The 27,455-nt window shown below is 37.1% G+C and overlaps 1 long non-coding RNA gene and 1 pseudogene across 1 annotated transcript in view; one reads left to right on the top strand and one right to left on the bottom strand.

Annotated features, from left to right (window-relative positions):
- Positions 1-585, bottom strand: part of LOC141543859 (RWD domain-containing protein 4-like) — a 39,541-nt pseudogene extending 38,956 nt beyond the window's left edge.
- Positions 586-5,676: 5,091 nt separating this feature from the next.
- The window catches only part of LOC141545228 (uncharacterized), a 33,861-nt gene continuing 12,082 nt past the window's right edge, over positions 5,677-27,455 (top strand). The window contains exons 1-2 of the long non-coding RNA XR_012482929.1: positions 5,677-5,909; positions 19,885-19,995. This is a non-coding gene — a long non-coding RNA (uncharacterized LOC141545228). The remainder of the gene's footprint in view (positions 5,910-19,884; positions 19,996-27,455) is intronic.

Below are 27,455 nucleotides of genomic sequence, written 5' to 3'. Positions count from 1 at the left end.
CATTCCAGACATATCAGCTGTTTTTCCGGTGAACACAAACTTGGTAGCCAAGTTTGTGGCTGTGTATTTGGGTTCTGTAACTATGGATTTTTAAACCTCAGTGATGAAACCTTTCCTTCTGCTCCTCTCTCATTCAGATGGGAATGTATGTGGCAAAGCAATTAAAGAACTTTAAACCAGGTCTGAGCTCAAGTTATCTGCCTGGATCAGTTTAGCTGAATTGGATTTAGATGTGTTGAATAGAAATCTTGTCTGAAAAACTTAAAAATAATAGCAACAACAAACAAACAGCTGATAGTACATTTCTGTTTGTTCTATTATATTGACTTGGCTTTGCTAGGAAGGGGGTCAGAGTAACATTGAAGCCATGTGAGCTGGGAAAGCAATATTCCTCCTCCTTAGTACTCTTTGAGCAGCTGGAGGCCGGCCATTGTACCATGGCAACTTCAAGTTCACTGACATTATTTCTAATAAATGGCTGCTCAAGAGTTTATGGGGTGTTTCTGGCCCCAGCTCAGGGCAATCAGCAGGAGGTGGCGGGGGCAGGGTCCATTTCCTGTCCCCACTGCCCAATGGTTTCTGCATCCCCATGAAAGATCACAGGGAATTTGATGCAGGTTTTTGGAACAGACATCAGTTAATTAAAATGGCCGGGTTTCTGAACAAATTGAATAGGAGAAGAGCCAGACGTTCGTCATTGACCACATACTGTGGCAAAAAAAAAAAAAAAAAAAAAAAAAAAAGAAAGAAAGAAACCAGCCCTGGTTGGGGCACAGAGAAAGGAAATTCCTCTTCTGACAGCCAAGACTTCATTTGAGCAAGGATGGGGATAGCCAGAGGTGAGAAAACGGAAATACATATTAAAAGTCAACATCATTATGGAAAGTCAATCATTGAGACCATCTTACCATTTCTTTGTACTTGAGCTGCTGATAATGATTGTAGATTTAGAGGTCATCTTGGACAATCCCCAGGGAAGGGATTTACATAAATATCACATGAGTAGTAAGTTGTATGGTTGACATATGAACCAGTGTCCTTTGACACCAGACCCAAAGCACTTTCTATTAAGTGAATTTTGAAGAATTATGTCTAAGTTTTAACTCTTTCCCATCTCCCTGCTAAAAGGTAGCCAAGGACAAGGAAAGAAAAGCTGGGAACCTAAATAAATCCATGCACTGAATAATCCATTTTGGAATAATTGAGAAATGCTACTATTTTTGCCCAGGATTTGAGCAAAAGCCATATAGTTTGACCTTGTCAACAATTAAGGGAAAAGATCACCTAGAGAAATCACTCGGGAAAAAATCTTTTTTCAGGCACATAAGACATATGTAATGGGGATGGTTCATGGGTAAGGCCAAAGTTTTTGGAATCACTACATAAAGCTTGTGGGTAGTCAAAAATGTGACTTCCTAACCTCCTTTTCCAATGATCAGATGATATATAGCAAAGTTTGTTACCAGTCAATTCAACTATTTCGTTATAACTCCAGATGCATAGAGGGTTTGCCCCCAATTAATCCTCTAGTTAAAAGGCATTGAGACTGAAAATAAAAGTAGGCAAAGTGCAAAGCAGTATCCACTAACTGGGTGAGTATTTCTCTGTCATGGTTTAGTGTGGTAGAAAAGCTATATTAGGTGTTTAAAATCATGTTAGCAATTGCAGGATTCTCAGTGATCAGCAGAGGGCATTAGCATCATAGCTGGGTGGATAAAGCAAACCCACTCCATTTCTTTATCCCTTCCCCCACCTATTGAGAGGTTGTGACTATGGGAGCCCCAGGTGAGGGATATTAGGGGAAGCTAGAAATTTGGCACTAGATCCCCGGGGCTGGCAGGAATGAGATCTGAAGGCAGACCCCGGAAGCTATTTTATCTAATCTCTTCATTTTATAGATTAGGAAAATAAGACTCAATAAAGTGATTTATGCTTGGTGACATAGGTAGTGAGTATCAGAGATTTGAATCCAGATCCTTGGATTTCAGAGACAGAATGCATCAAATCAAAGCAATCAAGATATAGTAGATAAAGTGTTGATTTGGAGATAGGAAGAACTATTACCTCCAACATTTACCAAATATCTGACCCAGCATAAATCACTTAACTGATCTGGGACATAGTTCCTCAACAGTAAGATGAGGGAGTTGGACTCGATGACCTCTATGGTCTATTCCAGCTCTAAATGTAAGATTTTGTGAAAGCTGAATCAGGTGAATAATAGCTATAACAATTAACATTCATATAGTGTTTTAGAATTTGTGAAGGCCTTCACAAATATCTCATTTAATCCTTACAACAAGCCTGGGAGGCAGGTGCTACTATTGTCCCCATTTTACAGATGAGGAAATTGAGGTAGACAGATTAGCCTAGGATTGCATAGCTAGCGAGTGAATGAGGCTGGATTTGAACTCAGAACTTCCTAAATACAGGTTTAGTGCTCTAGCTATCTCTATAACAAAATTGGGTGTGGAGACAACAGAATCTAAGAAAATAACTTGAAGAAAATTGGGTAAAATTAGTGATTGTATTTCAAAAAGCAGATTGTCAACTGCTGTGGTCATTCTGTGGACAATGAATCCCTTTTACAACTCCTAAGACACTAGGACTATCTTATCTATTCTGGAGTATTGAAATTTCAGTGTTCTGGCAAGGCTGGGACCCAGTATTTCCCATCTATTTGGGAATGGAGTATTGATTCAGCAAGCAAGAAAGGAGAAGAGGAACTTGACAATCAGCCTACCTGAGTGGAGAGAGCACAGGATTTGGGCTTGACTCCTGCCTCTCCCAGGTAATCCTCTGGTCTCTGGTAAATCCTTTTGTTTCCTAGTCTGTAAGATGATGAGCCCAATATTTGAACTGCTGACCTCACAAGATTGTTGTAAAAGATAGTATTATATAGTATATATATAATATATATGTTATCTATATATTATATATGCACTATAATATATAATAAAAGTGCTATATAAATATGAGAGTTTGCTAGAGTCCGAAACATGCTCCTATATCTTATAAAACTCTCTATGCATACATATTAGAGAATTCCTACTAAATTCACCCTGAAACTTAATGGAAGTCATTTGAACACATTTCCTGCAATTTGCGAGACTTATTCCAATACAGATTTAGACTGTTTATTTAATATTCTTTCATGCCTGAGCAATTCTTGGCAAAATAAGAATGTCTTTGTATGCATACAAATTCTCTATTATAATTGGCTTCACTTTAATACATGATTTGGAATGCCAAGAATTGACCATGTATTTGGGACGGGGCAGTGTCAGGACCGCATTACCCAGCATTCCAGGATGGAAACATCTACACGGCTGGTGCTGATGACTTGACCTTGGGATAACCTGCTAGATTCTGGGCTCTGGTGCCATTAATTCATGTGTAGAAGAAAGAAAATGTCATTTCCACCCCTAATTGTGTGCTGTCTGTGAGCCATTTTAAATAGGATACCTTTGCATCGCATGAAAAGAATTCATTTGGCAGCCCAAAATTTGGTGAGGTTGGCTTCCATTTCAAAGAGGGTTCTAAGAAACTTACCTGCCTGCTTCTTTCCCTTTCAGGCTGATGGAAAGATGAAGTTGGAGACTAGAATAACAGCAATTTTGAGCTCTGGAAAGGACTTTAGGTATCTCCTAGTCCTGTTCTTTTTATAAGTAAATAAATCCCAGAGTGGTTAAAGAGACATGTAAAAGTACAAGTGAGTTCATGGCAGGCAAGGCATTGCATTTAATGTCTAGGGCAGGCTTTACAAAATACACACCTGGGACAAGGACCTTCAAATCATTGTAAGGTTAATTCAATAAGGAAGGGAAATGATTATTGCTGATATAGGAGGTGAACTCACCAGAGATCTAGCAGGCAGGCCAAAAAAGTCTCCATCTGGTAGCTTTCAATTTAAAATCATTATTTTTGCTATTTTATGCTATGTTTAGTTATTTCTGCACTGACAATAATGCCAAAAGGAAGACTATCTTTAAGTATTGAAGGCCTGTCAAGTGAAAGAGGTAGGGGGAAATGTTCCATTTGGTCCCAGAGGAAAGAATTAGAAGCAATGAGTACAATTTGCAAAGTGGAAAATTTATTTTTCATATAAGGAAATTTGCAAGAAAACAAACGTCCTGATAATGAGTGCTATACACAAGGAATGGGCTGCCTTGGTTCTCCATCACTGGATATCTTCAAGCAAAAGCTGGGTGATTATTTAATAGATTTTTCATAAAAGGAATCCTTATTCAGGTACAGGTTATGCTAGATTGCCTCCAAAACTAGAGTTCCCTTCTAAATCTAGATTTAAAAGTGTTATTAGTAACCTCTAAATTTCGGTACTCTGGGGACAAAGCTCCACTTGTGCTATCCTAGTTCCAGCTCTGGTGGAGACAGGATAGCTTTGTCACAGTTGTTACTATTCACTACCATTTACCAAGAAGGGAAATCAGAAAGGAAAAAGCTAGGCTTTTCATTGGCATTTGGAACTTAAATTGAGGAATTTCTCTACCGGTGTGACCATCACAGACCTACTTTGTCTCTGAGTCTTCTGCTGCACTAAGAGATTAAGTGATTTAATAAAAATAAATAAATAAATAAAATTTAAAAAAAAATAAAAAGAAATTAAGTGATTTGTCCAGGGTCACATAGCCACTATCAGAAATAACTCTTAGGACCAGATTTTCCTGACTTTGAAGGCAATTCCCTATTATGCCAACTTCTCTCTAACCATTTGACCTAAAGTACTGATTCACTAAAACGTTTCATCCATTAACTGTCATTTTTCTACATTCTCCTTTTTGAAGCTAGACACACTTCATGTGAGAAAATGTCAATATTAGAAGGCTATTACAAGTGAACCGCCATCCTCAGGAATAAATAGAACATCTCCTGCCAATTAGATGCTGGGCTCAGAGTTAATTCTATCTGGTTCTCTATATCACTGGCCATCTCTCTGTACATAGTACTGAGCAGTAAAAAAAAATCACTATATGGTAGTTATTGTTTAGTTCCACTCTTTGTGACCCATTTGTTTTTGTTTTTGTTTCTGTTTTTTGTTTTGTTTTGTTTTGTTTTTGGCAGATGCTAGAATGGTTTGCCATTTCCTTCTCCTGCTCATTTTACAGATGATGAAATTGAGGTAAGTAGAGTTAAGTGATTTTCTCAGGGTCACTGAGGCTAGATTTGAACTCAGGGAGATAGGTCTTCCTGACATTAGGTAAGCTACTTTTTTAAAAAATTAGAAATCATCACACTATCAAACAGTTTAAGGTCATCATTAAAACTGAGCTTCTCGATTAGCTGATGCCCTTGAATAGAAGGAAACCATGAATTAAGTCTAAGGGAGAGATATCATGGGACAGACAGATGTAGTCACTCAGAAATCACCAGGGGGTGAAGAGAAGACTCTGGTCTTCCCTCTACCACTGAGTCTCTTATATGTAAAACCAAGGCGTTGGACTAGAAAACTTCTAACGTCTCTTCTAGCTCTGAATTCTATGATTTTATAAATTAATCTCATAAATGGAACCCTGCTCTTAAAGACTTAAAACAATAGCATCAGGTAATGAATGAGTCACACTTTGCAGAAAACAGTGTTTTGCATTGTTCTCTGTCACCATCTAGTGGACTTCTGAATGAGTGACCAGGAAGCTTCACTTTTCCAGGGAAATGAAGGCATATAAACATTGACAAAAGTCACTGTCATTATGTTGCTTATTTAATTCTTCAGTTTATTCCACAAACGCTTATTAAGTTCCTATGTGCAAGAAAAGAAGTCCAGGAAGAGTTCAAGAGGGACTCATGGGGACTGAGTCCAGTGCTTGAGCTGGGGCTGGAAGGATGAATAAGTAGGAGGAGGCTGAGCAGTGAAAGCAGAGAAGGCAGTATAGACAGAAGGAATAACATTGGTAAGTGTTGATAGATTATAAAGTCTTTGCAGGTGTCCTTGAAAGAACTCTTTCTATTTTCTCATGAATAAAGTCTGCCTTTCTCTCCTTTTTTAAAGGATGGGAATACTCTATTATCTAGTGATCCTAGCCTGATGGAGCTACAAAACTCATCACACAGTATCCTCCTCATTTTATGGTAGAGGGAGGTAGAGAATATGAGGGTTATCAGGATCCTTAGAGAGCATCCAGTCACTCCCCTTCTTTCCCCAACATTTTGCATGTTGGATTGCTCTTGGGTTTTCACTCATTTCAGTTGTGTTCTACTCTTTATGAGCCTTTTGGGGTTTTCTTTTTTTTTTTCCTTTAGTTCTTTTTATTAAAGCTTTTTATTTTCAAAACACATGCAGGATAATTTTTCAACATTAACCTTTGCAAAACCTTGTGTTCCAATTCTTCCCCCTTTCCCCCACCCCTTCCCCGGCAAGTAATCAAATATATGTTAAACATGTTAAAATATGTGTTAAATCCAATATATGTATATATATTTATACAATTATCTTGCTGCACAAGAAAAATCAAATCAAAAAGAAAACAAATGAGAAAGAAAATAACATATAAGCAAACCACAACAAAAAGAGTGAAAATGCTATGTTGTGATCCACATTCAGTTCCCACAGACCTCTCTCTGGGTATAGATGGATCTCTTCATCACAAGATCATTGGAACTGGCCTGAATCATCTCATTGTTGAAAAGAACTATATCCATCACAATTGATTATAGTTTAATCTTCTTGTTGCCATGTCCAATGATCTCCTGGTCCTGCTCATTTCATTTAGCATCAATTCATATAAGTTTCTTCAGGCCTCTCTGAAATCATCCTCTTGATCAATTCTTATAGAACAATAATATCCATAACATTCATATATCATAACTTATTCAGTCATTCCCCAACTGATGTGCATCTACTCAGTTTCCAGTTTCTTGCCACTACAGAAAGGGCTGTCACAAACATTTTTGCATATGTAAGTCACATTGGTATTTTTTGACAAAATATGAAATAGTTTATTATTTATCTCTCTACCTCATTTTACAGATGAGGAAACTGAGGCAGAGTTAACTGACTGTATAGTAAGTATCTGAGGCCACATTTGAACTCAAGCTTCTCAGACCCAGAACTCTATCCACTGCACCAGCTAGCTGAACCAATTGGATTTCCAAGCATCTAAATAAATGGTGGTGACAGACAGATGCTTTGCCTACTGCTCTTATGGATGCCTTGCTACTCTAGATTTGGCTTTTGTTCTACTTTTGAAGATTGCATCACTAGACATCAGTTAATTTTAATTTGAGGGAAAATGCCTCATTTCTATCTATCTTATCTGCATTATTTTTGTATCACAGAAGAAGATGAGAAACTCTATATATTCCACATTATGACCTACAATAGATGGGCCAGTTGTTAAGCTATTCTTATGGAGGGCAATCTGGAAAGGTAAATGGTCACTGAACTTAGGTGAGAATTCCTCTTTTGTAGTAGACAAATACCAATATCCCAACTACTAATACTTCTGTAGACAAGGAGAACTTCCCTTGGTGCCTAGTTACCATGGAGAGTAGTTACATGTACCTTAAAGGTATAGGAGGCAAGAATTAACATTTTTTGAAAATAGGAAACCTGAAAATATTTTGAATAACAGATGTTTATATTCAAATTCTTCAAGACCAGAAATTATAACTCCTGCTCCCTTCCTCTAGGACCATCAATCTATCTTTGCACCCATCTGTTCTTATGCCTTAGACCTTATGTAATTATTAGAATCACAGGTTTCTGAAGCTGAGAAAGACTTGGGAGATAATCTGGTCCAGATCATGCATTTTTAAAGGAGAAATTTGAAACTCAGAAAAGTGAACTGTTTTGCTCATAGTCATACAGCTAGTCAGCCTCTTAGTGTTATGCCCTTGTTATGCCCTACTCTGATCTCTCTTACGTGAAATCATAGCTTTTCGGAGTTAAAAGGAAATTTAGAAACCTCATGTTAGAATGTGTATCTGAACTCTACCACAAGTGGTCTTCCAACCTTTGCTTAAATAGTTACAATGATGGGGAATCTTCTTCTTCTTTTTTTTTTTCTTTTAGATGGAGTTTCTTTTAGCCTAAATTGCTTTAGGCTTTTATGAAATGGTCCATAAAAGCCCCAGCCCTCAATATTATAAGGCATATTCTTTTTTTTTTATAACATTATCCCTTGTATTAATTTTTCCAAATTATCCCCTCCCTCCCTCTACTCCCTCCCTAGATGACAGGTAATCCCATACATTTTACATGTGTTACAGTATAACCTAGATACAATATATGTGTGTAAATCCAATTTTCTTGCTGCACGTTAAGTATTAGATTCCGAAGTTATAAATAACCTGGGTAGATAGACAGTAGTGCTAACAATTTACATTCACTTCCCGGTGTTTCTTCTCTGGGTGTAGTTGTTTCTGTCCATCATTGATCAGCTGGAAGTGAGTTGGATCTTCTCTATGTTGAAGATTTCCACTTCCATCAGAATACATCCTCATACAGTATCGTTGTTGAAGTGTACAGTGATCTTCTGGTTCTGCTCATTTCACTCAGCATCAGTTCATGTAAGTCTCTCCAAACCTCTCTGAACTCATCCTGCTGGTCATTTCTTACAGAGCAATAATATTCCATAACATTCATATACCACAATTTACCCAACCATTCTCCAATTGATGGACATCCATTCATTTTCCAGTTTCTGACCACTACAAAAAGAGCTGCCACAAACATTTTGGCACATACAGGTCCCTTTCCCCTCCTCAGTATTTCTTTGGGATATAAGCCCAATAGTAGCACTGCAGGGTCAAAGGGTATGCACATTTTGATAACTTTTTGGGCATAATTCCAGATTGCTCTCCAGAATGGTTGGATTCTTTCACAACTCCACCAACAATGTATTAGTGTCCCAGTTTCCCCACATCCCCTCCAACGTTCATCATTATTTGTTCCTGTCATCTTAGCCAATCTGACAGGTGTGTAATGGTGTCTCAGAATTGTCTTAATTTGCATTTCTCTGATCAGTAGTGATTTGGAACATTCTTTCATATGAGTGGATATAGTTTCAATTTCATCATCTGAGAATTGTCTATTCATATCCTTTGACCATTTGTCAATTGGAGAATGGTTTGATTTCTTATAAATTAGGGTCAGTTCTCTATATAATTTGGAAATGAGGCCTTTATCAGAACCTTTAACTGTAAAAATATTTTCCCAATCTGTTACTTCCCTTCTAATCTTGTTTGCATTAGTTTTGTTTGTACAGAAACTTTTTAGTTTGATGTAATCAAAATCTTCTATTTTGTGATCAATAATGATCTCTAGTTCTCCTCTGGTCATAAATTCCTTTCTGATGGGGAACCTTCTCATAATTGACATTTAGATAATGCTTTAAGGTTTGCAAACCTTAGACATTCTCCAAATAGACTTGTGATATAGTAGAGAGCACTGGTTCTGGAGTTGGAGGTCTTAAATTCAAATCCCTGATTTGACACTATTATAAGCTTAGCCAGGTATCTTAATGTGATTAGATCCTGGTATCTTTTGTAAAATGAAGGATTAGACTAGAGATCTAAGATTCCCCAGCAACTCTGGGAGATGGTTGCTATTATTATCTCTAATTCCAAGAAATTGAGACTGAGAGAAGCTAATGGAAATCTTCTTAGGGTGACACACAAAATATCTGAGCCAATATTTTAAACTGCTTCCTAACTTCAGATGGAGCACTTTGTTCACTACACTCCTCTCTGCCTTCCAAGATTATGGATGTCACTTGAGTTCTTGGTGTTAGGAAGGTTTTCTTTTTACTGACCCTAAAACTCTATAATTTAATTTCCAAGTGTTGTTAGTTCTGCTCTCTAAGGACAAGGATTTCCATTTCCTCTCCACTAATTCTTCAGTCTTCTTGCATTTAATCTCATTTGAATTCATTTTCTTCAAAGTTAGCAATAATCTTTTAATGATCAATTCCAATGACTTTTTTCAATTTTCTTTCTTTTTATTCAACCTCTCTGTAGAAATTGACCTTTTTAATTATCACTCCTTCTTGAATATTGTTTCCTTTCTGGGTTTTTGTAACACTACTCTCGTCTTGTTCTACTACCTGTCTGACCACTGATCAATCTACTTTTCTGCATCATAATTCATATCCAAAATCCCTAGTCCCTAAAGCTAATTTATTTTTGGCATCCCTAGAACTCAACTGTTTTTACACATAGTAGGTGCTTAATGAATATTTATTGGATTGGATTAAATTCAACATGTATTGCCCCAACTTCCTCCTCTCCAAGTTAAATATTTCCAGTTTCTGATTCTTTATGCTATAGACTACAGGCCCTTCTTCATCCTAGGTGTACTTTTCTGGATGAGTTACAATTTGTCAACCTTCTTCCTAAATGACAATTCCTGGGAGTGAACCCAACACTTCAGATGAGGTCTGATCACATCTAATTGGAAATGTACTTTCCGGATAGACTCTGTTCTATAATACAAACATCAAGAACTGTGAATGTTATAATTATGCATCATTTAAATTTGTTTGCCTGTCTTTTTAATTTACATTTTTCCAGGATATCAAATTGATGTCAATTTATCTTGTTTGTTGTGGTGGGACCCGAGAGTCTGTAAAATGCAGCAAGATAATTCACGATGGACAAACTGTTGGCGTTTGAAATATGTCTCGGATTTAATTTGTTGGTCCTTGCACAGTTTTTAAATCAGAACAGGTATCTGTGTATGCTAGAAGTCTTCATTTGCATTTTCAAGTAGATGTAGATAGGATATGATCTTTGGGCTTTCCTTAACAAGGATGGATTTTCATCTGAACATTGCTAATGTGGGAATGTTCAGAGGGAATGGGCACCTTGGGAACCGTCTGAAAGATGATTCTTAAAGAACTTGCTAGTGAAGACATAGTTCATAAGCAGCCCAAAGGCATATATTGGGCAAAATTATAAAGTGAGGAAAATAAGACTCAGGGAGGTTAATTAATTGTCAAAGGTAGGAGTTAAACCCAAGCCTCTGATTCCGAAGCCAGCGTTCTCTCCACCATAGTGTAGAAGAGAGTAACATGGAAAGGACTTGCCAACTGCTTAAGTCACAACCACCAATTTTGTTGGCCTGTCTAAAAAGTGATAATTGGCTTTTAACAGTACTAAGTCCACAGATCTTATTTTAGCCATTGTCCAAGTAGTCATTGGGTAATCCTTAGAGGGTTTTGAACATCTTGATGATAAAATAGTGCACTATCAATACCAATCTTTTTGTATTTTTAAAATAACCATAGTTTTACTTTTAATTATATATTAATTTTTCAATCAGCAAAAATCCTCTTTCTCTTCCTTCCTTTCTACACCCCCCTTTCATTGAAAATAAAGGGAAAAAAGAAAACACTTGTTACAAATATACGCCAAAAACTTTATGAATCTCATTTTGTGTTCTAAGTCCTTCACTGGTCATTATGCTGATCAGAGTTTCTTTCTTTTTTTTTTTTTTTTTTACAATTGCTGTATTTTAACCTTGGCATATTCTCCTAGTGTTTTTTGTTTGTTTGTTTGTTTGTTTTTTGTTGTTGTTATTTTGTTGTTTGTTGTTTTTCAGGAGGCAATTGGGGTTAAGTGACTTGCCCAGGGTCACACAGCTAGCAAGTATTACGTGTCTGAGGTCAGATTTGAACTCAGGTCCTCCTGACTTTAGGACTGTTGCTCTATCTACTGCACCACCTAGCTGCCCCTAGTTCTGTTCATTTTGCTTGCATCAGTTCATGTAAGTCTTCTTAGATTTGTCTGAAACCATCACTTTCATGGTTTCCTAGAGCACTAATAATATTAATATACAATCATTTATTCAGCTATTCCTTAATTTATGGAAACTCCTTCAAATTCCCATACTTTGCTATATCAAAAAGAACTTTAAATTCTTTTGGACATCCTTAGGGTTTGTTTTGCTTGGGATTAACCTCTCCCTTAATTTACCCTTCCTTTAATTCTTCCTCCATACTTGAATTTTTTGGTTTTTTGGCTGCTTGAAATACTATTTCTTTGGTCCTGAAACTCTGGATTCAGGCTATAATGTTCCTAGGACTTTTATTTTGAATTTAGCACTTCCTGATTCTAAATCCTTTATTTTATCCACTTTCCCACCTCGTTGCCCAGTAAAAGAGAACAAAAGCAAGCTGACCTATTCATTGGATCTGACAACACATACTGAAGGTATATATCCTTATCAGTTCACTAAGACCGATATTATTCATTATAATCCATCAGAGTTTTTCTTTTAAAAAACAAACTTGTTTTGGCTGTATTATTAAAGTAATTGTTCATACTACTCTCATGGTTCTGATTTCTTCTTTCAGCAGAATTTACCTAATTTCATTCTGGCCCATTGATCTATAAGCCCACCAAAATTTCCCAGAAGGAAAGTTTGAGTTGGGTATCCCTATATACATCTAAACCCTTAATACAATAATTAGAGAAGCTTGATATGCAGAACAGGTAACATTGCAGTCAAAACATGAAGTGGAAGATGAATTTAGTATTTCAGTAGTAAAAGTCTATACAATGATTATTCAGTTCAATACATTTAATAAGCAACTTGTATATGCAAGGAGCTACATGTCAAACAATGTTTTTGCTTTTTGTCTCTGTATTTCTCCACTTCTAGAGCTATTGTAGTTGTTTTGTTCAGTCATTTTATGTTTAACCCTTTGTGACCCCCTTTGGGATTTTCTTGGCAAAGATACTGGAGGGGTTGCCATTTCCTTCTCTAGCTCATTTTACAGATGTGGAAACTGAGGCAAACAGCATTAAGTGAGCTGCCCAGGATCACATAGCTTGTATCCGAGTGAGGCTACATTTGAACTGAGGTATTTCTGACTTCAGACCTGGCCCTCTACCTTAGCTATCACTTAGCTGCCCACTTTTAGAGTATCTAGTAACAACTTAGAGTAGTCATTCTCAAACTTAATAGTATCAAAACCCTTATATTTAAAAAAATTGAGGGCCTCAAACAGCATTTGTTTATTTATTTTATACCCATAGATATTTACCATATCAGGAATTAAAGTATTTTAATATTATTAGGCAACTAGTTTTGACCTTGTGGATCCTTTAAACAATATAGGGGTCAACCAGGGGCCTCCAGAGAATATTTTGAGAGTCACTATTCTGAAGTAATTATTAACCAAATAAACAATAAACACTTATTAAGCACTTACTAGCTACAAGATACTGTAAGACATAGAAAAAATTCTAAGAGATGACCCCTTACTGTCAAGGAATTTTTGACTGAGTTGGGGAAAAATACACATAAAAAGATATTTTAAAATTATCTTTGCACCTGTCTGATCCTCTTGAGTAGATTATAAGCCCTATGGGGCAGAGATTAAATATTTCCCCTACACAAAGTGCCCTACATAGACAAGTCTGTTACCTTTCTTTGTAATCTTGGGCATAGCACTGTACTTGGTACATGTCATGTGTTTAATAAATGCTTATTATTGACTTATTCACATAGGAAACACTTAAATGCTTTTGGGATTGCTAAAGTTGAAATAGAGAATTAACAATTTAATTAGCATAAAAGTGATAAGTAAGGAGTGTAATTCATTCATTTATTCAATAAATTTTATTGTGTCTCCTTGGACACAAGATAATAAGAACTATAGGAATTCAGAAAGTGAGCTCATCATATGTTAGAATTGGAGGAAAGCTCCCAGGAGAAGGTAAGATTTGAGTGAAATCTTAAAGGCTGAGAAGTTAGCAGAAAGGAACAAGGGAAGGCATCCTAGGTGGAGGGAATAGGCTGAGCAAAGGCTTGGAAGATTACCATTAAATTCATCATATGAATCCTTCTTAGACTTCAAGTATGAACAATACATATTTCATAACTGATATATTAAATAGATGGGTGACATATCTAGACTCAGTTCTGATATTTTCTGGCTGGCTGACAACCTTAGAGAAATCACTTCAATGCTCATTGCTCGAGGGAACACTTGATGTCTACAAGTTACAAATGTAGATCTGTACTTTTTTTATAGGGAGTTTCCATACCTAGAATTTCTCAGTGTTGAAATAAAAGGTTCTCTTCCTCCTTCCCTAATCTATTTTACCCCTCTTTCATGTAAGAGGAAAGATTTCTTAGTTTCTTCCTACTGGGTTCACTTTTTTGAAGAGGAAGCAATTGAGGTTAAGTGACTTGCTCAGAATCACACAGCTAGTAAAAGTATCTGAGGTCACATTTGAATTCAGGTCCTCCTGACTTTAGGGCCAGCATTCTAATCACTGCCCCATCTAGCTAGCCCTAGGTCTCATTTTTAAAGAGGTAAACTTCTTAGGCTCTGGGGCATCTCAACAGTTTTTGAATCTCATTGCAAATCCACTCTTGGAGTCATTCCTGTACAGAAAACCAGTTGGCTTAATCATACTTTCATTCTTTGCTCCCCTTTACTCTCCTCACACTGTTATGACCAGACAAATAAAAGAATCCAGTGTCCTTTATATATAGCATCCAAAGACAGAAGACCCCCCCAGCTTTGCAAACACTAATGATTCCTTCAAAACAATACTTCATTCTAAGGTTATCTTTGATTGTGGGATTTTAGGTCCATTAGAACATTAATTAATACTTTCTACATAAAGGAACATTTAGGTCTAGGAATTAAAGATTCACTGTCGGTCTGATAGTGAACCTGTGCTAGAAGGGAGCTTGAGGTAAGACTCATACCTCTCTTAAATATGATACTGAAAGCCCCTCTGTTCTCTTCTTGTAGCCCTCCCCCTCAAAGGCAATGGGGACTCATCCCAAGCAACTGCTGCAAAGAGGGATAATTTTACATTCTGTGAGCTGAGACAAGCCCATGTAATATAGTGTTCTGACCCCTCCCACCCCCTCTTGCCCTCCTTTCCAGGCTCCATGAGATGTGTAGACATTCCCTTGGTAACAATCTGTCATCATTAGTAAATAGTGTCAAGTATCCGACATCCCACATAGGAAAGCTGGACATCAGTTGGAATTAGCCTCAGGCATTGCAAGGAGAGTCATAGAGACCTCATCTGTTAGTTTTGAACCAAGGGTGGGAGGAGGGGGAACACTCTTATTTTATGTGAATCTAACCCTATTTCTAGAATATATATATATCTCCAGAGGCCCATGGGGATATACAGAGGGTAGCATAGCTTATTTGAATGGAATGTCCATCCATTTCATTTTTTAATGCACTTGGCATTTTCTCTGAGCTAATTTCCTTGATGAGGCACGGAGCTGATATGATTTATGTTGACAGACGGCTTCTCAACTTTGGGTTTCACAACCCAAGGCATCATAGAACCCGTCTGGAGTCAGACTCGCCTGCATGAGCCTGTTAAGTCTGGCATTGAAACCCCAAACATTTAGATGATGTGGAAAAAGTAAATGTTTTTGCTCTTTCTGAAGAGGTGTAAATCCTAAGTGGGTCAGTTTTTTTGTTTATTCTGGGGTCACTGGAAAAGTTTTGTTTGAACGTATTTTCTAGTTGGTCCCTTAAATAAATGATCAAGACATTCAGAAGGCTGAGAGTCATCCATTAATAAGGAATTGATACATATTTTCTAGAAAGAAAAGAAGATTCAGGGATTGTTCAAGTGGATTGGCAGCCCTATGACAAGAGATTCGAACCCCATTTTCCAGACTGCTCTCCTACAGCTCACCTTCTTGAAACTTTTGCCCAAGTCAATTAACCTCTGGGATAGGTTCATACATTTTTCTATACCTGGGCTTTTGTTCACATTCCCATCCTACCTCCCTCTCCCAACTTAATACCACTCTTTTAGTCTTCTTCCTTTCCGCCTATGGAAATGTTGATCTTTTTCCCAATTCTCTTCCATCTCTGTGAAGTTCCCTGCATCCTTCTAGCCAACAGTGCTCTCTCTGTCTCTCCTCTGAATTCCTCCAACACGTACTTATGGATATCATTCATTTGGCAATTGCCCATGAATGATGGAATGATGTAGTGGAAAGATCACTGAGCTGGAAGCCAATGGAGATTTTGCAATTTAACTAACTGTGTAACCACGGGTAAGTGACTTCATCACTCTGGGACTCATTTTTTCAGCTCTAAAAGGAAGGGCTTAGGCAGATGCTCTCTAAAAATTCCTTCTAACTTTAAGTTTCTGTGATTCTACGGCTAAATGCTTTGTAAATTTTCCTTTACTCCATCTTGGCCTCTTACAGTGATGGTCACACCCTTTATTTCACCTTCACCCACAAGTATTCCATTTTCCCATTTCCATGATTAAGATGCTGGATATCTCTTTACCCAATCCTAATAACCATTCATTCCATCTCTTCTTTTGATTCTCTTTCATTTATCCTTCTACTGGCCATTATGCTTAAAGTCCATGACTTGATGTTCCACTTTCTTCTCCTCCCCATCTTGACCCTTGACTCTTGAACCTCTTGCTCCCTATTCCTAACAGCCCATATCTAGCTGACTTTCTTGCTTCCACAACTTTTACTTATCTGATGCTAAATGATGCTCAAGGAAACCAAGCAAAAATGCTGACTTGGATCAACTACAAATTGTGTTAATTCAGTTAAACCAAGCCCTCATTGCAGTAACTTTTCCCTAATTGATTTTCTATTGAATTCTCAACATCAACTATTCTAAACTTTCTCTTCTCTCTACTTCCCTCCAGCCTGTCAGCAATTATTTTATTTAGAAATTAAAGATTATTTGCTGAGGTATTTTTTGTTCTACATTTCAAAATCTTTTGACACCATCCTTTAGTCTCTCATTTTTAAATTCAGTTTCTGATGAATAGATAGACGGCTTTTTAAAAATTATTATTATTATTTTTTTTTACCAAAGCAAAAACCTCTACTTGTATTCCTGGTCCCAAATTCTTTTGTCTCTTCTGGCAGAATCCCCTTCTCTCTATAATCTTTAATATCCTCCTATTTACTAAAGTCCTCACTTGACTCTACTATCTACTCAAGAGATCTTTCTCTATCTCTCTTCCTTTTCATAGTCAATTTTCTAGGGAGAAAAACTGTTTACACTCTCATCTCCGCTTTCTTTCTTCAGTTAATTCTCAACCCATTTGACTTCCAAGCTCTCTTTCTAGTTACCCATGTCCTCTTAACTGCCAAATTGAATAGCTCTTCTTCAATCAGGTTTTTCTTGGCTTTCTGGTAGCATTCAACACTGAACTACTCTCTCCTTTTGGATACTTTCCCTTTTCTGGGTTTTTGTGATACCCATTTCTCTTGATTCTATTCCCACTTTTTTTTACTGTTCCTTTTTAATTTTCTTTGTTTTTTGCCATTATCCACATCCCTCCAAATAATGAGTGCTCTAAGGCTCTGTTCTGGATTTCCTTCTCTTCTCATTTTGTAGTCTTTCTTAGTGACTTTACCAGCTCCTCTACCTTCAATTATCTTCCCTACACAGGGGACTCACAGATCTACAAACTATATCTATACACTCAGTAAAATATAACCTAGATTCTCTCCAAATTGCCTATAAGACCTTTCAAAATGAATATCCCTTAGACTCATCAAATTAAATATGTTCAAAACAGAATTCGTCATTTTATCCTAAATACCTACTCTCATGTTGAACTTCTGCCGGTTCTGTTGAGGAACCATCATCCCACAAATCACCCAGGTTCACAAGCTTGGTGTCTTTCTTGACTCCTCACTCTAGGTGATCCCACAATCCAATTAGTTGACAAATCTCCTCAACAACCTCCTACATCCATCTCCTCTTGACTTATGCAGCCAGTTCAGACCCTCATCATCTTTCATTTGGGTGATTTAAATAGCCTCCTAAATGTGCTCCTTAAGTTTCTACCTTCTCCAATCCATCTGCCACATAATGTTCAGATTGAATTCCTAAAGCTTGGATCAGACCATTTCACATCCTTGATTGATTAATTCCAGTGGTTCCCAATTACCTATAGGTTTCAATTCTTCTCTGTTAGACATTCAAATCCCTTAAAAATCTAATTCCAACCTATCTCCTTAATCTTATCCTCTCCTGATTCTGACACTACCCTTAATCTCCTCTCTCCTCTAATTGTTCTAGAAGGCATAATACTAAACTCCTCTCAATTCTTGCTTCTATTGCTCTGTCTGGTTTCAAAACCAAAGGATACCTTCCAAAGCACATCCCCCCCCCACATTTTCTGTAACTTGTACCTTTTCCCCCTTCATTTTCCTGTTTTTTCCAATGCTTTATCTTCCCCTTTGCGCAATATAAATTTCTCTAGGACTTGATTTTTTTATTAATTATATACCCAATCCAATTCAATGACAGATGCTTAGTAAATGTTTATAGGATTGGAAGAGATTGCTTTAATACACATTGCTCCCTTTGTCTTAGAGATAGTTAAGTGGTACAATGGATGGACTGAATTCAGTGTGTCAGATGTCAGGAAGACGTGAATTCAAATGTGACTTCAGTGTGACTGGGGGAGTTAGCTTCTTTGAGTTTCAGTTATTAAACGAGTAGGTTCCAGAGATTCAGTGATAGAGATATTTGGAGAGAGATACTGAAGCCATGAAGGAGAATCTAGGTCTTCATCATATCCATGTCTGGCTTGCCTTCTTAGAGAGTGCTAGAATGGAGCTCCTTGGGTGAGATCAGGCCCAGAATCTTGGTTTAAGCTGAACTGTAATCTTTCTCCTAACTAAAGAGTTTATTCACACATGTATTTTCTGGTATATTCTAATCTGTGGAATGCCTTTAATTTCTATTTGTTGTTTTTTTGTTTGGATAAATGGATTTACTTGTTATTCACTATTTGTACTGGTCTTTTGTGTAAACAAGACATAATGGAAAGGAATAAACATAAGATAAGGGGCTATTCCTCATCTTCCACCCTTTTAAGAATGAACAAGAATATAATTTTCCTTTTGAGTTCAGACATATATTCCTAGACCATAAATATTTGGAGGTGGGGGGATAAATACAATTCTATCCTAATATAGCTCTGGAGAAAAGAGAACCTAATTTTGTGGTACTCCAGGGATTTGCATGCTCTCCACCCACTGGAGCTACCAAGGCTAAAAGACAATACTGCCCTTGGCTTTGCTCCTAACCAAAGTCAAGCCAGGTCTCAGAGAACATCTCACCATACCACCCACGAGCCACAGTCATGGAATTAGGCAGTCCATGTGGACACACTTATCTTATACTATGTAACCTCTCTCATCTTATTAACCAAAGAAGGGGTCAGATGTAGGGATTTTTAGGGCTAAAAAAGTTCTTAGGGGCCAAGTCCTTCCTGAATCTCCAATGCTGAAAGGGTTAAACTCTTGAGTACCTGACCATCTCTAGCTGATGAGTTACCTTTGGGCCCAATGTCCTTGCAGGGGCCATGATTGTCTGGGATGAGTCTTAAGGCTCTGTTGGTGCTGCTGTAGTCCTTGGCTGGAGCACAAGATGTTCATTCCTCTCTAGTTGCATTTGGTGAAAACTTTGACTAAGCGGGCCAATTAGCCCTGCCAAACCGCTCTGCTTGATTTCACTTATTCGTTTGATGAGGTATGAGTTTCCATTTCTCTGTTCTGTGTCTGTAAACCCTTGACCCTGCAGAGGGAAGAGGGAAGAAAAAATCCAAATATCGAGTTAATTCCATGTCCATATGCAAGATCACTTCAATCATCACTTTTCACCCATAGTCAACAAAGTACCTGATGTCTGTGGAGCGGATTTTCTAGTTGGCACTATGATTTCCTATGGTGTCTGTTCGTTTGGCCCTTTATTCAAGCCTATTACACTTTCCAGAAATGTTTAATTAACATCCCAAGATAGTACTCTAAAGTGTCCAGCTCTTTATAGAAAGGCTGCTTCCACTTATCTAGTTAGAGAATTCTCCAGTTTCCCCCGGAGCATAATATCCTTTTCAGACCTATCTCATGTCTTCTATGTCTCTTAATTTCAGATTGACTTTTGAGGCCAAAAAAGAAAAATAAAGGAGGAAGTGGGGAATGGAAGACGGGGAGAAACATGATGAATATTCCTGCAGTCACACTCCTGGTCTGCTTGCAGATGGGTCAGTCTGCCTCAAAGCCTAGTTACATTTTACATTTCTATAGATTATAAATGTTTAGACAGAGCTTATGTGAATGTCCCTGGAAAATGTGTGTGTGTGTTGTGTGTTGTGTGTGTGTGTGTGTATTTGAGAGAATTGAGGTCATTGATTTCATGGTTATGATGATAGTTGGAATGGTTAATTTCATCCTCAACTGATCCTGATTTCTTTTTCCTCATCAAAATAAAAGATTTCAGCCACATCGTGACATTCAAGTTCATTTGGCCTATTTTTGCCGCTGACGCAGGTTCCTATATTTGCTCCCTGAATGGATTTGAACCCAGTAAATTGTCATTTACTAGCTATGTGAGTTTGGCTAAGTCCCTTGCTCTCCTTGACCTTCAGTTTTCTTATCTGTTTAATGGGGGGATTGGTCAATGTCTCTAAAAGCCTTAAACACTTTCTGTTCCCTGTATTCAACAACCAACTGCATGCACAAGCTGTATGCCCCAAATCTGAAATACTGCCCTTCACCTCTTGGAACTCTCAGTTCCCCTCTGGCTTGGCTCAGGAGCTTCTTCCTAAGACAGACCTTTCTTGACTTCCTAAGTTACTGGTTTTCCCTGTCAATCTACACAATTACTTCACATCAATTTAATATATATTTTTGCATTTACTTATGCACATATTCTTCCCCCTTCTTCCTTAGTAGAACATAACCCATTTGAAGGCAGACACGTAGACAATTGATAAATGCTTGAATTAAATCTCATGTCCAAATCCTATGCCAGTATGGCCTACGGCAGGAGCTGGCTGAACGATGAATCCCACTCAAAGACTGGGATGGGTCCTCATTCAAATCATCCTTCCTTTCCTGAGAATGTCTCTCTATCCCCACCTCACCAAAAGCAACAGTCACAAACTCATAAAGTCTCCAAGTCAGAAGGAAGCTCAGAAGACTTCTAATTCTACCTGAAGCCCAGCAAAGGAAGGAGACAGTCCACTTCACTTTGGAATCCTTCTAATTATTTAAAAGCTTCTCTTTGCTCTGTGTCAAAATCTGATTCTGTAACTTCCATCCCAGTGTTCCTAGCAACTCCCTTTGGGTCAAAGATCCTAGGTAGACATACTCATAAAATCCAGTAGAATAGACTAAAAAAAAGAGAAATAGAGACATTGACTTAGGCTGCCCATTTCAATCCATTTAATGTAAACCTGGAAGTATTTTTGTTCTGGCACTGAGGGAATGAATGACCTAGATCTATTTTTGGAGAATTAGGCACAATCCTTACTCTCGGAAAGCTTTTTAGATGAAAATAGAAACCATGTTTTTAAGACATAGCATGTGAGATTATGAATGGCTATGTCTTCAAGATGAAACCCAGATTATTTCTGAGATGGCCCAAAAAATACTCTTCCCCCACCCCACCATCATCCCGCTATAAAGAAGAAAAGTTTATTTAATTTTTTTAAATTTGGGATGGAGATGGAGGACAAAATACCTATTTATTGCTGGCAATTAAAATAAACTGGTTTGTTCTGTATGACTGCTTAGCCAGTTGGCTTTCTTCCTGAGTGCCTGGCATGGCTTGGACATGTAATAGGTGTTAAATATGAACATGAACTTTTTAGTTTGTCTTGTGTCTGATGGTTCCCTCGGTGAGAGTAATCAGCTTAGTTAGTCATGATGGTTTAGGATTTTCCTTTTCTACCCCTATCCTGTACTGAGACTTCAAAGCTGCCCATCTAAAGTCAGCCAGCATGAACTTCATCCTCATTTGACCCTGGGGAACCCACCCCCACCAGGACGGGGTGAAAGATTAACTTTTTTTCATTCTTGTCCCTATTAGTTCCTCATTGTCATGAAGACTACTTAAAGGAGGATCCATTCAGAAAAAAAAATTAGTACCCTTCTCTTCCTTAGTGGCTCTTGAGTTGACACAGAGGAGAAAATGGCTCCTTTACCTTCAACCTTAAACACACATTTTGGTATCTCTTAGATGGAGGACTTCATGGAGGTAAAGCAGTCTGTCTACATTCAGAGCATACCCTCAAGGAGTTTAAAGCTTAGGTGTCCTTCAAGCTTGTCCAGGCTTCTGCATGGATGGTCAGTCATGAGGTAGGGTTCGATAACTTTTGCAAGTGACTCTTACCTACAAAATATCTCCTTCCTCCTCTTCTCACAATGTGCACCTGATCAATCTCTCTTTAAGCTTTCTTTTCAAAGTGAAGAAAATTATAGGTAAAGGAGGAAGATGAGACTTGTAATGTCATTAATATAAGTAGCTTTCATGTGGAGAACTTCCTCCCACCAGTGTCAATTGGTTTATTCTTTGAAACTTGGTCTTGGAAAATAGTCAATGACTATAGTAATCTAGTGTTTGACAAAGCCAAAGGCCCCAGCTTTTGGGATAAGAATTCACTATTTGACAAAAACTGCTGGGAAAATTGGAAAATAGTATGGAAGAAACTAGGCATTGAGCCACATTTAACATTGTATGCCAAGATAAGGTCAAAATGGGTTCATGATTTAGACATAAGTGATATTATAAGAAAATTAGAAGAATATAAGATAGTTTACCTCTCAGACCTATGGAGGAAGAAGGTATTTGTGACCAAAGAAGAACTGGAGATCATTAATGAACACAAAATAGATAATTTTGATTATATTAAGTTAAAAAAAGTTTTTGTACAAATAAAACCAATGTAAACAAGATTAGAAGGGAAGCAATAAACTGGGGGAAAATGTCATATTCAAGGGTTCTGATAAAGGCCTCATTTCTAAAATATGCAGAGAATTGATCCAAATTTATAAGAATTCAAGCCATTCTCCAATTGATAAAATGTCAAAGGATATGAACAGACAATTTTCAGATAATAATAAGTTAAGATGTATGGAATATTATTGTTCTATAAGAAGAATGTCTATAAGAACAAAAATGATTAGCAGAATGATTTCAGAGGCCTGGAGAGACTTACATGAACTGATGCTAAGTGAACACACCAACACATAAGCAGCAGCAAGATTATACAATGATCAATTCTGATGGATATGGCTCTTTTCAATAGCGAGGTGATTCAGGCCAATTCCAATGGTCTTGTGATGGAGAGAGCCATCTGCACCCAGAGAGGACTGTGGGAACTGAGCATGGATCACAATATAGTGTTTTTATTATCTTTTGTTGTTGTTGTTTGCTTGCATTTTATTTTTCATTTTTTCTCCTTTTTTATCTGATTTTTCTTGTGCAGCATGATAATTGTGGTATTATATACAGAAGAATTGCTCATGTTTACCATATATTAGATTGCTTGTCATCTACGGGAGAGGGTAGGAAGAAGAGAGAGAAAAAAATTGGAACACAACGTTTTGCAGTGGCGAATGTTGAAAATTATCTATGCATATATTTTGAAAATAAAAAAAAAACTTTAGTTAAAAAAAAACTTAGTCTTAGAGAATTTTCTAGAGTACTAAAAGTAAAAATGGTTTACCCAAGATCACAAAATATGTGTATGTTAGATTTGGCCTTGAACCCAGGTCTCCCTGGCTTTTTAACCACTACTGAATTGAAATACAGAGAAACCTCTAAAGTAAAAACAAAAGGATTAAGGAAACTCATTAGGATCGTAACAGGTTAATTCTAATAAGTTTATCAAATCCTTCTTTCCCAATAGGTAAGGGCATAAGTTCAGTCATATCTGACTCTTTGTGACCTCCTTTGGGGTTTTCTTGGCAAAATACTGGAGTGATTTGCCATCTTCTTCTCCATCTCATTTGATAGATAAGGTAACTGAGGCAAATAGGGTTAGGTGACTTGCTCAGTATCACACAGCTAGTAAGTGTCTGAAGCCAGATTTGAACTGAGGAAGATATATAGAGCTGACTCCCGGTTTGTGTCGCTGCCCATAGAAAAGATAAATTATTGGATGGCTAAGATTCCAAGCACTTATATCCATTTACAGGCTGGTGTGCAGGTATTGTTTAATAACTGCTCCCTTAAAGAACATATATAAAACTAACTTTTAATCTACATTATTAATATTTTCCCTATCACTTTCTTAAGTCTAGATAATCAACAAAATAATAAATCAAGCCCTGATTTGCAATGTTTGCTGATTTCCAAGGTCTAACTGCTCACACTGAAAATTTAACAATTGACTGGCTCTTTGGAGTCAATTTGAGCCAGCTCCAACAGAAACAAAAAAATTAAAAGGCCAGAGGTGGTCAGTGGTTTCTCCCCATACTAAAAATTCACCTGTCCCCCAATCTTGCTTAAAGCCAGCTCTGAAGTAAAGAAGTTCAGAATAAAAGATGATCATTGGAGGAAACCAAGAGTAGACTACGTGTTCTGCCTTCCTCCTCCCAAAAGCCCCTTCCCGGGAACTCCTGGCTCTCCAACCCCATTTTCCACAGCACTTCTCTGCCTAATTAATTTCACTGCGAGAGAGTAGGTCATCATTTCCACTAAATTAAAAAAATGTTGTAGATCAACAATGTTGATTGGTTTTTTACTGCTAGTGGCTTTTAATACATCTTTGAAAGCCAACTCTTGTCAAGATATAATTTCTTTTCCTGATGGAGACCACTACCAGAAATGGGCTTGTGCTACATCACCAGATAAATACTATTTCTTATGTTGGGTACTTTGGTTGGATAGTCAGGCTTTGGAGGACATGGAGAATAATGGATAGATGTATAAAGAAACGCTTCATTTTTCCTAGTAGAGGACTTTCTGAAAAGTTGCAGATAATTTTCCTTTTTTTGGCAAAAAAAAAAAAAAAATGAGATGGTTTATTTAAGACAATTTATTTTTAAAATGTTCTTAGTTTTTAAATATAAATATAAATAAAATCAACATTGCCATGTAAAAATATAAAAGACCAGAAGATTATACCTGAAACTGAGAATTTCTATTGTGCATGATTTGATTTTCTTTTTAAGTGATAGAATAAATTCAATGTGTAACTTTCAAAGCTTTCCCCACTTTTCAGTGTTTCTTTCTGATCTAAGTATTTAAAAATATTTTCAGTAGTTCTCTTTTCTGTCTTTTGTATTTTGGCAACATTATTGCTGCCACTCCTCTATTTGCTACTTACTCTCTCAACCTATTGAAAAAAGAAAAAAAAGATTATTTTAATAATTATACAGTCAAGCACAACAAATTCCTGCATTGTCCAGCTGTGCATGAAAATAGAAGTCTCCTCCTGTGCCTTGAGACCGTTTCTTCTCAGTCTGGAGGTAGATAGCATTATTATTATCAGTTCTTTGAAATTGTGGTTTGCCATGGCATGGCATTTTTTAGAGTTTCTGAATCTTTTTTTCTTTCTTTCTTTCTTTCTTTCTTTCTTTCTTTCTTTCTTTCTTTCTTTCTTTCTTTCTTTCTTTCTTCCTTCCTTCCTTCCTTCCTTCCTTCCTTCCTTCCTTCCTTTCTTTCTTTCTCTCTCTCTCTCTTTCTCTCTCTCTCTTTCTTTCTTTCTTTCTTTCTTTCTTTCTTTCTTTCTTTCTTTCTTTCTTTCTTTCTTTCTTTCTTTCTTTCTTTTTTGAGTGAGGCAATTGAGGTTGTGACTTGCCTAGGATCACACAGCTAGAAAGTATAAGCTAGTAAGAGTTAGATTTGAACTCATATCCTTCTGACCAAGCCCTCTCCACTGTGCCATCTAGGTGCCCCTTTCTTGGCATTCTTATGGCTCAATAATATTCCATTATATTTCCATACCATTTGTCTAGCAATTCCCCAACTGATGGGTGCCTGCTTTTTTCAGTAATTTTCTACAACAAAAGTCTGCTTTGACTATTTTTGTGAAGATGGGTCCTTTTCCATTGATTTCTTTGAGGTATAGGGCTAGTTGTATTATTTCTGGTCAAATTACATGTATAATTAGGACAGTTAGATGGTACAGTGGATAGAGTGCTGGGTTTGGAGTCAGGTTTGTTTATCTTACTGAGTTCAAATCTGACTTTTACTAGCTGTGTGATCCTGGGCAAATCACCTAATTCTGTTTGTTTCAGTTTTCTTATTTGTAAAATGCGCTGAAGAAGGAAAAGACAGACCACTCCAGTTCTTTTGCCAAGATTACTCCAAGTGAGATGATGAATACTTCACGACACATCTGAAAGGACTGAACCACAGCAGATATTATCAGCTTGTCTGTGACTCATGATGGGTCATCACACATCACCTCCCTCTACTTCTTCCTTGGTTACCTTGTAGTTATCAGATAGGTTCCTTAGATGAAGGACTTACTTTACCACATATTATGATTTGAATTTCCACAGATTTCTGTTTTATCCACAATCATCTCTTGTTTGCTAGAGGCAAGACTGGAAGATTTTTTTTTTCATGGACTTTTACTACACAGGAGCAGTTGTAATTTTCCTTTTCTGAAGTTTCATTTTCTATAATATGGTTTCTCCTGCCCCTTGGAGCATTAAGAGGATGTTAGCAGTTCTTATGATTTTTGGTCATCCCTTTAGAATCCTGAGCCAAACTATAGTACAATGTTTGATGTTGGAGATGATGGAGAAAAGCATTGGTTTGACATTGTGATTTCATTGATACTGGGATCTTCCAGGGAGGGCACTCTTCCACCAACACAGAGAAACAACTGTGCTGGGGAGGTTTTCCTAACATAAAACCATTTCTCTATTCACTAACCTAAAGTGCCTTTTTAAAAATAGTTTTTAAATGTTTGAAGGATACTTTGCAAACATGATCTTATTTGATCTTTTTAACAACCTTGTGAGGCAGGTTCTATAGATATAGTTATTTCTTTTCACCTGAGGGACACTGAGGCTCATTACAGTTAAGGAACTTGATTCAGGGTCACACAAATTGTGTTGGAGTGCACATTTGAATTTGGGTCTTTTTGACTTCTGATAGTGGTAGGAAAATCCTGAGATTCTAAGTCTAGTCCTAGACTTATGTCAAGTTATTCTGCGAGACTTTCCTTAAGAAGTAAAATTGAGGAGATTGAATTAGATAAGCTGAAGTTTCTTTCTGCCTCTAGAATTCTAAGGTAAATGAAACTTAACATCCTTTTTTATTTTGTTAGAAAATTTCACCCCACATTTTAGTTTTATTAGAAACCAAAATATTTAACAAGTTGCAATATAGATGGTCATAGTAAGTTTTACAAGATATAATTCAAATATATAATAAATGCATTTTATTTGTTGTTTAGTAATTTCAGTTGTGTCGATGATTTCATTTGGTGCTTTTTTTTGGGGGGGGGAAGCAAAGGTATTGGAGTGGATTGGTATTTCCTTTTCCATCTCATTTTACATATGAGGAAACTGAAAAAAAAGAGGGTTAAGTGACTTGCTCAGGATCACACAGCTAGTGTCTGAGATAGGATGTAAATTCATCCTGACTCTATGTTCTGCATTCTATCCATTGCCCCATGATGAATGTTTTCATCTTTCAAGATTCAAGTTGGGAGAAAGGCAGAAAAAACAGACAGGCAGCAAATACAGTATCTATTAT

Source organism: Sminthopsis crassicaudata, chromosome 5, assembly GCF_048593235.1.
Source record: "Sminthopsis crassicaudata isolate SCR6 chromosome 5, ASM4859323v1, whole genome shotgun sequence".
Classification (NCBI taxonomy): Eukaryota; Metazoa; Chordata; class Mammalia; order Dasyuromorphia; family Dasyuridae; genus Sminthopsis; species Sminthopsis crassicaudata.
The sequence above is the reverse complement of the archived record's forward strand: the minus strand, read 5'-3'. Positions and strand labels throughout refer to the sequence as shown.